This window comes from Neopelma chrysocephalum, unplaced genomic scaffold, assembly GCF_003984885.1.
Source record: "Neopelma chrysocephalum unplaced genomic scaffold, ASM398488v2 Primary Assembly neopelma1_45, whole genome shotgun sequence".
Classification (NCBI taxonomy): Eukaryota; Metazoa; Chordata; class Aves; order Passeriformes; family Pipridae; genus Neopelma; species Neopelma chrysocephalum.
Window position 1 is genome coordinate 9,049,162 of NW_020897704.1, and position 13,182 is coordinate 9,062,343.

Below are 13,182 nucleotides of genomic sequence, written 5' to 3' on the forward strand. Positions count from 1 at the left end.
ATAAAGTAGGCAGAATAATTTAGTATCAGATTTAATCTTTCAAGTTACTCTGCAAGTGTATAGATATTGACAATTCCTTTGGTCCTTCCAAGGCAAAGTTGAAGAAGGTAATTACAATCCAAGTCTCTTTACCGTTTCCCATACACTAATTTAATTGAAACTGTAGTACGTACAACTTCATGAGATGGGTCTTTTTTCATTTCAATACTGCATTCTCCAAGGATGCTATTTAGAGGATCTAAATCAACAGGAACTACACACTAAAGAAATAATAATGCCCTCTTGAAATGCTTCAGCTGCATGCTCTCAATCTTACAGTCTGAAAGAAGAGGCATAAGCACCTTAAGGACTTGGTATATTCACTAGAATGTATAATGTTAAAAAATAAAATAAAACTCAGCGGTGGCTATTTTTTTTTTCAAAACTACCATTTGATATTTACAACAATGGCACAATACAAGAAAATTCAAAGCTGAAAAGATTTTTTGCAACAGGTTTTCTTTTGTCAGCTTATATAAGGTAGAAAGCAGCTGTACACCAAGTCTGAAAAGGTGGATCTAGTTGTGCAGGTGGTCATTTGCATTTTTATCCTAAATACATTTATAAATCTGATCTTTTTCTTTGAACCTTCACTAAGACTCCTGTATTTTGATCACAAATAAAAGAACAAACTGAGGGGTGTTCCTGGTGGGTTGCATGGAGAATAAAGATAAAAAGTAATGCTGTGTGCATTTGCAGGGAGCTTAGGTTAGGAATAAGTTCCATGGTAATGGTACCTCAGCCTCTACTTTCATCCCTCTCTAGGGTGGATGAACACATTCCTCCCACCATATGCTGTACCTCTTCTTGCTTGGCTGTTCTTCCTTTTGTGCCACCCTCTCTTCTTTATGTGAGCACATGCCACAGACTGTCCACAGTTCTGACTGCCTTTATCCCAGCCTTTATCCCTGGCATGCTGAGACTGTTTCTTTGTCTCATTCTTTCTGCTGGAAAACAAGACTCCATGCTCATTTGGGCAAGGATTTCAAGAGATCTAAATGTAGGCTGTACTTATCATCAGCTTGATGGGATGGGATCAAAAAGACTGCCCTGGGAAAAGAAAGACTGTCTGATAATCTTACCCTGGCTGTCAGAAGCAAAATTTGCAGTGTGGGAGTTTTGCTTGTCTTGATTTTCCTAGCGTATTAGGGCCTCTCCAGGTGATTGATCTTTTTTAGCTGGGGTGAGCTAACAGCACTTTTGCCTTGTCCTGAGATAATGGTTACAAAGCATCTGAGCTCAGCAGGCTGTATTGCTCCACCCTCAAGAAGCACTAAAGACAGGCATAAAACTACATGTCGGTTGTTAGCCAGCCTGGCTTCCTCCTGTGAGATGTTGCAGTATCAGCATTTGCTCAGCCTGGGAATGGATGCATCTTTAACAACCCAAAAGCCAAAGGTTGCTTTTTGTTGTTTCCTGAACTTATAAACTATTTGGCTCTTATTTGAGTTAATATAAATTGTGTCACAAATTCACCTACGGAACATGTTTTCAAAGACACAAATGCAGACCTGCACTTCAGTCTTATGATTCAGGCTCCCAAAATCCTGAGATTTTACAATCAAAAGGAAGGGACAATTTCTGTTATGTTTTCTTAATTTCTTGTAGTCAAAGGTACAGTAAGCGTAGCTTTGTTGGAACTGAAATGGATAGGGAAAACTGAAGTATCCAAGTTCACTTTGTAACACTCTGGCTTTGTTCCGTACTATTTGTCAGGTGGTTTCCCATTGAATGTAGCAGAGAGTGGATAAGACAATATATAAAAGAATATTTTTTACTTGACATGTGACTACAGAATAAAATTCACTTTTCGCTGTTTTCCATGTGTCCATGTAAAGGACCAAAAGACCTTAGCCTGGTTTCTGCTGGTGAGACAGGTTCTCTGGTGGCCCATGCTACCTGATATCCTTCCAAATGCATGAGAGTAGCTGATGTCAGTGGTCAAGTGGCACTTGTGAATGGCTTTTTCCTTTAATTTCCAATCATTTTCTTCTTTTAGCATTTCATCTGTGATGTTAGACAAACTGGTGTAATTGGCTTTCCTCTTATTCGATAAGGATATTTGTCCAATTTTGTGTGTGTTGCCTTTATTTTTTTCCCTGAATCTTATGGCAACTAAGCTTTTTTATAAACAGAAGATGAGCTAGTTACATAGAACCAGTCTTGGTCTCTCATTCTATAATTTATTTATTTTGCAATACTTAAAAATTGCTTTGGATAAATATATTCCCAATACACATAACCCAAAAAAGAATTACAACCAATGTTTTTTGAGGGAAATGTACTGGATAGTCTCCTTTCTTTGTAGGTTTTAAAAAAATACACATCCTCATGGAAGGAAAAACAATAAACTGAAGATTAATCTTTTATCATTAATGATAAAGAAATTTTGCTTTAAAATAGAGTTCTAAAAATTAACCTTTGCATTTTGGCTTCAATCATAAAACACAATTTGGATTAATTCCCCTCTTGAACAGTGAGAGTCAATAGACTCTAATTCCTACTGTTACTATTAAACCTTCCCTTTATTGTTAAATTAACAAAAAAATAATTTGCAAATAAAACATACATAAAAATATATTTTCTGGAGAAAGAAAAACCCAAAGTGGGTAACTGAAGAGGAGAAGCCTGAATACTATGTATTTATCAACAGCAGTCTTTCAGTTTCCAAATTTTTAATTAGATGGCTGCCTCCTTCTCTCTGAAGAGCTCCTTCACAGGAGTGAGCAGTGGTGCCATGATGGTGCTCAAGAAGTCAAGGCAACTTTGCAATACTTTCTGTATTTCTTGAAGAGTTGAGCTCCCATCAGCTTTTGCTTTCCTGGTGATATGCCCAACTTGCTCCCTTTTCTTCACGGAAACTTAAAATAATTGCTGGCAGTTTTAAACCGGAGAGCAGGTAGGTGACCTACTGATGAAAGCCACAGGGCTGAGAGCTCCTGATTCAAACAATGACATTTTTCGTTCTTCAGCTCACCTATTACTGTACAACATGGATAATAAGGAAAAAGCTGAGACCTTAGCACTGACTCTGTCATTTCAATTTTTCAGTTCATTGCAAATAGGACTGTGTTGCTCTTAAATACCCAGCATTTCTCAAGTATCTTACTATTAGAAACTTACTGGATTTGATTTATAGCATCTCTCTAACACAAAGCATTTCTGCCTCAAAAAGTAATCGCTTTCTGTCCAAATGAAAATAAAATGCTGGTATGCTTGTAATTAGGTATTGCCTAAGCAGAACATCTTGAAAGATGTTCCTTTATGAAGCTGTTGCTTATTTCTTTTTTCCCTCTCTTGGAGAGTATGAGATTTCCATTACAACTGGCACATGTTGTAATAAGTCATATCTGCTCTGCAATGTTAGCATGTTTATGCTAACCATAAACATGACCCAAAGCATATTAGTCAGCCAGAAAGAAGCACTTGTTGAATAAAGCTTGTCTGCAGGAGGACAGAAGATGTTTATTGGAATTCTGTGAGTGTCGGGGTGGTCCCTGCTGCCACTGCCATTGCTCCTCCAAAGGCATGTTAATTAAAGAAGATGCAAAGAAAGTAAGTCTGTAATGTTCTTGTGGTCAGAATCCAGGGAGAGGTAACCGATGATGACTTAACTTGTTTTCAAAAGCTTTTGTTTATTTTTGTTTTTAAATATATTGTTCAATAGATACCGGGTTCCTTGAAATTATCTTTCTCCTTTCTCTTTGTATGGAAAGTTAGAGTTGACCTTCCTGATAAATATCCTCTCAAATCCCCATCCATAGGATTCATGAATAAAATTTTCCATCCCAACACTGACGAAGCGTCAGGAACTGTATGTCTAGATATAATCAATCAAACCTGGACAGCTCTCTGTGATCTCACCAACATTTTCGAGTAGTTTCCATTTCAGTTCCTCCTTTACTACTGTAGAAGCGCAGTAGATAAGGATATCTAATATGTATGTCTCAAACAGCAATAGATGGATGTGTGCTTATACTGGAATATAAAGGACTAACTTATACCAGTTTCCATGCCAAGTGTGTAATTTACTAATAAAACTCTGTAAGTTTTGTGGATCTTCTGACTTTTGTTGTTCCTGTTCAACTGGGCATCTACAAATCTCAGGTGTTCCCTTCTCCTTAGGAGTGGGATGTCACATGATATTAGACATATCAACGTATCAGGAGCTGTTCCAAATATATCCATCTCTCACAAATAATTATGACTATGCAGCTCAGGGAAAAAGAGCTTTCTGATCCTAATGGATTTCAAACAAAAGAGTATACCCTTTTGTTTGTACACCTAAACTCAAACTTTGGTTACTAAAATCACTCAGATTTTGATCCATTGGACCAGAGACGAATTATTGTAATTGGAACTGGTAGTGACACTGTGATCAGCAAAGTCCTAGAGTTTCACCACTGATGTTATGAGCATCCATTAGAATCACTTTGCTGAAGCCTCACCTGTAAGGATTCAGAGAAAGTGAGTGTATCAGGCTCAAACCTGATTTGTTGACCCTTAAATCTAGTACCAATCATAGTACAAACATAAACTATTTGCTATAATTAAAAGAATAATGGTATTTTCATTCTTATTTATCTTTCAAAACTATAACTTCTCTTTACTATAGTGTATGCTAAACTTTGCCAAAGTATCCTTTTTCTGCAGAACACACCTTCCCCAAAATAATAAAAAAAATTGTCCTCAGCATCAGGATCCCAAAGGAAGACTTGGGTAACTCTAAAAATTGTATTCCTAATATAAAATAACAAATACTTGCAAGAAATATGAATTCACATATACGTGCTGCCTAGTAACTCTGAGTCTATATATATATATACAGTAAATTAGCCTGACTGGGTTAGAAGATTGCAAAGTTATCAATGGCTCTGGTATGTCTGCAAATTGATTCACTATTTTAGTAACAAAGCCTGTAATTCACTTTGGGGGAAGAGAGACAGGTAGTCTTTGTGTGGGAGATTAACATTATAGTAAGTAGTACTTTGGATCTTCTATTTTAATCACCCACAAAACAGTGAAAAAAGTGCCCTGTGTTATATTGTGTTGTCATCTCTAAAATACTTAAAAACCACATTCCCAGAGCTATTTTTAAAAGCACGAAGTGGAGGAAAATATCATGTTTGATGAGAACGCGTAATTAAGGTCAGGAGTTTATCAGGGAGACCTGATTTTTTATCTCCATTTCCTCATCTTTGCAGTAAGGATGAAGAGAGGAGTTTGCTTTCATTTTATTATTCTTGCTAGTGAGCATTTACCTGCTGAGCACCCTGTTTTCCCATCAGGTGCAGGAGGTGCAACCCATTGCCACTGTACTGGACCTCCTGCCCTGGGGTGTCTCCTGCGAGGGCCTGACTGGGGTTGGGGAAGGCACTGTCCTCTCCTCTGGCATGAACTGACAGTCCCTCCTGGCCTTCATCCCACTACTCTGAGGACCATGTTGGCTTTGCCGCGTGGAGACATGGGAACAATGCAAAGCCTTTCCTGGAGCAGCATTTCTGGGTGAAAGAGGGAGAGCAGAGAAGGTGTCCTTTTAAATTACTTCCCCTTACCAGTGTGCCTCTTGTCCATATGTGTTGCCAAAATGAGCTTTAAATAGAATCAGACTGCACCTCGGATAGGGGAACCCCAGATGACTGTACAGACTGGAGAATGAGATGCTGGAAAGCAGTGCTGTGGAAAGGGATCTCAGGGTCCTGATTGATGGCAAGTTGAATATGAATCAGCAGTGCTCTGGCAGCCAGGAGGGCCAACCATGTCCTGGGGGCATCAGGCAAAGCATCGCCAGCTGGTCGAGGGAGTGGATTGTCCCACTCTGCTCTGCGCTGGTAAGGCCTCACCTTAAATATTGTGGCAGTTTTGGGCACTACGATATAAGAAAGATATTAAGCTGTTAGAGAGTGTCCAAAGGAGGGCAACAAAAATGGTGAAGGGCCTTGAGGGGAAGCCATATGAGGAGTGGCTCAGGTCACTCACTCTATTCAGCCTGGAGAAGAGGAGACTGAGGGGAGACCTCACTGCAGTTACAACTTCCTTATGAAGAGAAGAGGAGGGACAGGCACTGATCTCTTCTCTGTGGTGAGCAGTGACAGGACCCAAGGGAATGGCCTGAAGTTGTGTCAGGGGAGGTTTAGGTTGGACATTAGAAAAAGGTATTTCACCCAGAGGGTGGTTGGATGCTGGAACAGGCTCCCCAGGGAAGCAGTCACAGCACCAAGTCTGACAGAGTTCAAGAAGTGTTTGGATGATACTCCATACATGGTGTGACTCTTGGGGATGGTTCTGTGCAAGGCTAAGAGCTGGACTCGATGATCCTTGTGGGTCCCTTCCAACTCAGCACATCCTGTGATTCTGTGAAATAAGTCTGTGTTGATGTTGGCACTTGAGCCACTTTGAGAAGGCTGTTCGCTGAGAAGGGAGAAGTGCAGCCACGCCCCCAAATGCTGACTTGAAACTATGACAATAGAAGTAAAGTGACAGGAGAAATAGGTCAGGAAGAACATGTAGCTGGGAAAATGAGTCAAGACCTTGTCTTAGTCTACAGCACAGTTGGAGGGGTTTCACACTCTCTGTCTTGAAGGTCCCAAGTCAGGGAAGGAGGTGGAAAGCTGGTCTTGGTAGGATCTGGTGTGGCCACCAGCAACAGGTGAACTCTCCTCAGGGGAATTTGGGGCACTCAGGTCAGTGAGTGCATTTCTGGATTATTAGAAAATCTAAAAGTTTTTTACTGTAAAAGTTTGATGAAAAAGAGGAGAAAGGTATCCTGAAGGGCAGTCTGAATTTGGAAATGACAATCTGTCTCCTGAAAGCCTAAGAAATCAAATCACATCAGCTTTGGTCATGGACTTAGTTACCCTTCTTTAAATGAACTCCAACAGATTCCATGTTTTTGAAGGTGTGCTCAAATATACATTTATATATGTACATATAAAAATATACATATATATATGTGTGTATATATATGTATATACCCTATACACATATAGGGTTTTTTTCTAAGACCACGTGCATGGATCACTGTGAACGTTTGGCTGCCCTTATTCTAGTGGTAGTATGTATCACCCAATTTTGATGCTCATCTGAATGCTCTGGGCAAGATCCGTACTACAAGGCTGGCCAAAAGCCACTCATTCTGCTCTTAGTTTGCTCTAGTTGAGCCTGTGGTTGCAAATCTAAAATAAGTACTTTGAAACCAGCTTTTCTTTGATCTATAGTGAAGTGCATCTCTTCCAGTTAGAGTCAAAGGCTGCATGTCATCTTGTAAGACATGAACAAATTGAAGAGTGGCATCAAATTTCTAAGTAATATGGGGGAAGGAAGGCTGAATATACCAACAGGCCATCTGCTATTATTCTAGTAAGGTCTTCCATTAAGAAGACCAGAAGAACTTATTTCTGCTGATGTTAGTACTTGGTGTTGTTTATTTGCATGCAGCAGCCGCAGTATTGTAGAGCCATCTGCTTACAAATCACAGTTTTTAACATGGATTTAATCACTCAACTCAATACTGCCATAACAAACTATTTACGTCTTTGTGTCTGACAGAAATGTGTGCCCCTTCCATTCCCTCACATTCCCTCCCTTCTTGCTCAGCATCCCCTCCTAAGAGCTTGTTCTACTAAAAATGTTTTAAAGTAGATCACTTAGTGCTTGACTTGTGGACTTGGAGCACGGTGTTTGCTCCTGAAAGGATGCCATTTTTCACTAGCAGCTGTCAGGTTTACCAGATCCTTCTGAAGTGTGGATTCTGAGCTGACTCGAACATTCTGGCATTGCAGATCTTGCAGAGCACACATGTACAGGGCCGGTGTTTCACCCTCCTCATTTAGCGCTTTCAAAACCTGTGTGTGCTACATTTTTCACGTTTCTCTGCGTAGCTGAACTTGGTGCATATTCCTACAAATATCTGGCTGCCTCTGGATGTACAAGAGGAGAGTCATGGCAATTACTGCATTCTGATCCCTATGGTGAATTTTCTCCCAAAGAGCCACAGGTGCTTGGATCACTTGGGGCTCTCACTGACAATGTGAGCAGCTACTGGCTTCACATCCCACACTCTACTTGTTCCAAGGTTTTCTGAATTTCTTTTTTACAAGTACTTTTTAGACTAGCCAGTGGGCATCTAACACTACAAGCATGTTTTTGTGGAAGAAAAGGATACCTTTTAGCATGTTTGTAGAGAATGCGAAGATTTCATGAACTTTATACTATGTGCCTTGTGTTAAAACAAATTCAAAAAACTGTCTATGTGATCTATCCAAGAAATCTTAAAATTATATTTGGATTTAGTTCTGGAACATGCAACGAGGTGGAATAATTTAACTGGATTTGACCCATTGTCCTAAGAGTGCCACTGACAGTAAGCATTTTGATAGTAGTCCTTTCCTGGTATTGGTTTTCCTCCTCTCTTTTTATTTTCCTTTGCCTTTAATTTCCTGCTCTTTTATCGAAACTCTGAAAGCAATTTTTTGTTGAAATAGGTAATGAACAGATTAACAGGGAGATGTGTCTTAACACTCAGATGGAATCATCTAGTCCAAGGGCAGTCTAGTCTGGCTGTCTCTAAAACCTGCTTTAGATCTCTTGATATTAGTAGTATTAGAGTTTAGTCACACCTGCATTTAAATTATGTCAACAGTAATACTATTGTACAGCTCTTTTACCATAGCTATCACACCTCTTAACATCTGGAACGTCGCTGCAATTTAATGAAAAGCAAGTTTGAAGTCTTAACAATCATCATTCTCTGAGAATACGAAATATTTTGTCAGAAATTTTGTTTGTCAACTCAGCCCGTGACAAGAGACTTCCATGCTCCCTTCTGTGTTTCCCTTGACACTAATTGCTGGTGAGTACAGTGTGATTTGTGCAATGTCTGTGGTGTGATGGCACTGAATCACCAATCTGGCTGATTGGGTGAGCAGTGACATTGACTTGGAGAGAAAATGCACCAGTGTTTTCACAGACACAAGCCAAATGGCATTCAGTCAAACAACTCATTAAAAAGAAAAAAAAAAAAAAGAGAGACAAAGCAAAGAAAAAATGCAGGTGAAATGAAGCATAATGCAAAAAGTAAGACTTCCATATTTCTGGGCTCACGCAGTCTAGCAAGTATTATTCATTTGCGACAGAATCCATGTGGAAGCTGAGTAGGTGAAAAGACCAGAAAATATATACTGTGCATGTCAGTGTTTTCACTATTCAGTGTTGTTCCACTACGACAGATATGGTAATGGGCTGTATTATTTATGTCCTCCATAGCCCTGCTCCCAGCAAAACAAATGCCAGCCTTGGGTAATCAGAATATTTGTACTGTAGGTCCTTGCTAAGGATATAATGGGAGTTTAGTGTTTTACTGAATATTTGAGCTTTTGGGCGCAAAATTTCTTTAAACATTTTATAATAAAAATAATTGTTTTCTTATGTCTCAGGCTGTTAAGTTAGCTTTTTTAAAAAATCATCTCTCTAGATTAATTTATTTCACATTGGACAAAATGTGGGAAGAAAAATACCTAGTAATTAAATCAGTGATTTCATTGTATGAAGAATCCTCTGCTTTCTCTGCTGTTTAATAATGTTTTTCTTCTCTAAGCTTTGGCTTCTCCCAGAGTCATTGTCAATGTCTTGAGAAACTATTTTGGAGCAGAAGGACTGGCCTGGCTGGGCTTTCTGGTCTCTTCTCAAAAGTTGCAGAAGCAGTGTGTGGCTTTCAAGTCTTGTTTTTCCAGGCAGGAAGTGGCTTAGGTTTCATAAGTGTTATACACCTCTGGAAAAGCAACAGACAAAAAATCCTTCTTAAATAGACTAACAAACAAAGAAAAAAACAAACAACTTACAGGGATGGATAAAGCCTGGGGACGACTTTCCGTGAGCAGACACACTTCTAACTCAGATGCTACAAAGGACTCTCTTGTTTGAACTATGAGAGAAATGGATCAAACAGCACAGCCAGAAGCAAGAAAAGAAACAGTGGAGCACACGGAAGATCAGATTTAGGCAAGAACAGAATTGTGATGATGCATCAATGAAAAGTAGTAACTTAAAAAGGGATCGGCTGGTGAAGGAAAATTGAGGTAACCAGGTAGAATCACTGCAAAATCCTCCACAAGCCTGTATGCTTTTTATGTCCTAGACGTAAGGATGAGCACTGCTAACTGTGTGGTAAAGGCAGAAGATTATGTTTTCTCTTCCGTTTTTATAATCTTGAGGTGACAGGCAGGGTCTTCAAGAAAGTGCCACAGTCCAGAGGGCACTCATGTCCCTGCCTGCCCTGCCCACAGACTGGGACCCCATTTCAGGGCCACCAGTCCCTTCCCTGTCAGGGACTGCTCTCCAGCGCTACCACAGCCCTGCCTGAACAAGAAAATGTTTTGGGTTTTTTTTCTGGTTCACTGACTGAATTGCACAACTCCCCTAGGCTTTAGAGGGCCAGGATGTGGCTCATGGCATAGTTCCAGTCATCTGCTCTGTAGTGTAGCAGGTGATCAATTTAGCTCAAAACTAATGAAGTTTTTTGAGCATCTTTTTTCCATAATGCATTCTTGCTTTTTAAAAAGATGTTCTCTTGAAACAGACACAGCCTCTAACATTTATCAGATATGTTTTTCCAGTTAATCTTCAGCCCATAATATTGCCAATACTCTCAAAGACGATCCAATATATATTAGTTGTCTTTTTGATATACCATGGTAGAAGAGTTTTGTAATCTTTCCTGTATACCCAAAAGGAGTATGTTTTTCACTGCTGATTGAAATGGTCCCTGAATGCCAGAAATGCACTCATCAGCATTTCAAGTGATGTATTTATCTGAAGTAGTTTCCTTCTGGTAATTTGATGAATGGAAAGTGCAGGTTTCTAATCGCTGTAAATCAAGACAAGAATTTTTTGAGAACATTTATAAAAGCAATATTGGGGTCAGATATGGTTCCTAGTTCCTTGTTCCTTGTAACCTTGGTTCCTAGTGGATGTTTTATTTTCTTGTGATATTGCCACCTTACAGCAGCCCATTCAAATCCGACATCAACTTATCACAGTTCACTACTCAGCAGAAGATACAGCTGTGATGCTTGTGTGAAGAATATGGCCATTTAATTCAGCTGGCTTCAGCACGCAGGGACCTACATCAAGATTACATGAAGTCACAAAACTCTCAAAGCTTTTACCACTAAATTGTCAGCAAGATGTTTCTGGTTTGGGGTTTTTTGTTGGTTTGTTTTGGGGTTTTTTTGCCACTGGGAGCCAGTTATTTGAGCAAACTTCAGTCTTTCCCCATGCTCTCAATGTTTTGCTTCCTCTCCCCCACTTTGCTTCTGCTCTGCTACTTTCAAAAAGCAGCTTCTAGCATTCCCCACAGACTTTATTATCCTAAAAGGAGGAAAAGAAACATTTCATCTAAGATATTTGATAGGTGGAGATAGATCTGTGAACTTATTTGAAGTTTCCAACAAAAAAGAAAGTGCTTTGGATGGATAATAAGCAGTTGAAGACAGTAATCTTAGAATATTAAGCTAGAAATCTGAATTTACAGCCCAGCTTTCTGTAGACACAATTACTGAGATATGTGTGTTGATTTTATTCACTCCCAAAAAACTCTGAAAGAGATGAAAGCAAAAAGTAAGTGCCATCAATTATTCCAGGAATTTTTTCATTTAAAATGACATAAAAACCCAAGGAGGCCCCAGCAACTACTGATAAACTAAACTGTACTTAGAAAAGGTTACAATACTCTCGTGATGCCGAAAAACCTTGGAATGATTAACTGCTCAGAGACTTTTGTACCTTTAAGCAGCAAGGTATTTGTTTATTCAACGTTGGGAACAAGCCAGCTTGTGCTGGACAAACTTGTTCGAAGGTATCACACAAAATCAGGGTTTTTATACAGTTTTCATACATGATTTTTATACATATTAATATGATTGCAACATCTATCTATACATATTGATGACAGATGGAGTCTAGGTGGAGCTTAGGGCGGTGCTTCTTTTGGCACTCAATTTCGGGGGTACATCCGGCCTTCGGTCTCAAGTCGAGGGTCTTTTTCTCATCTTTCTCACTCTGACCTCTCTACCTTTCTATTGTTCTTGTCCCAATTACTTGGACAAAGCCTTGGCTCTAGGCCTGTTTCTCCTATTCAGATGTCTACCTTATCCTAATTTATTACCCCTAGGCTTATTGTATACTGCTTCTAGTATTCTTCTACATTTTTGGTCCAGTGAATAGAACAGAATGCGTCTTAGCAGCACAGACAAAGTAGATGTTAGGGGGGGCTTTCTCACCAGGCCCAGATATCTCAGTTAACTCTTTTAGACCTGACCCTCATTTCACTCATTAGTTGTTTTGTCAAAATGGATTTCAAGTTGCCAGGAAAGACAGCTGTTACCCTTCCCACATACTCTGCTGTGCTTTCATGTGCTGAAAACCATAGGAATCCTACGTTTTTCTTGATTAGAAGGAGCTCCAATAACAGCATTGTAGAGAAATTGGAGGAGCCCTCTGAATTGATGCTTTTTGTTATGAATTCTTCTGTCTCCAGCGTAGTCCCGTGCTAAAATTATGCCTTTTTTTTCACCACCAACTCAACAATGGGCAGGACGCCACATACACAGCCTGTCTGTCAGTGGTGAGGTACGTCTGTGCTGTGCTTTCATGTGTAGCATTTCGATGCTGCCTTGCCACAGGCTGCTGGATTCAGCTGTGCTGCCAGCCCAAGGGTTTACATTTCTCTCGCTGCCTCTGCCAGTTCTCCTGGACTCTCCCACAGCAGATCGGAGAATGAGATGGTTGCCTGTACCCCTTCATGGTCAGTGGCAGGTGGGACCTCAGGGCACATTGGACTTGTGGTGCCTGCTGACCCATCAGCCTCTCCAGCCCACCTCCATGTACATGCAATGTCACATCATCTGAATGGGCCTTTTGCACTTCAGGATACAACCTCTTCCAAAAAATGCAACCATTTCCTGTTAGAGACCAGGGCAAGAACTGAGCAACCCCATTGGTGTCATTAACGCTTCTAGTTAGCAAAGGATACCACCACCATTGGTCTGCCACCATGAGCTGGCACACCACCAGCTCCTATCCTACCTCCCCCCCGAGGACCACAGCAGCACTGGTGACTGCATCAAACTAGGAATGCCAGAAGGC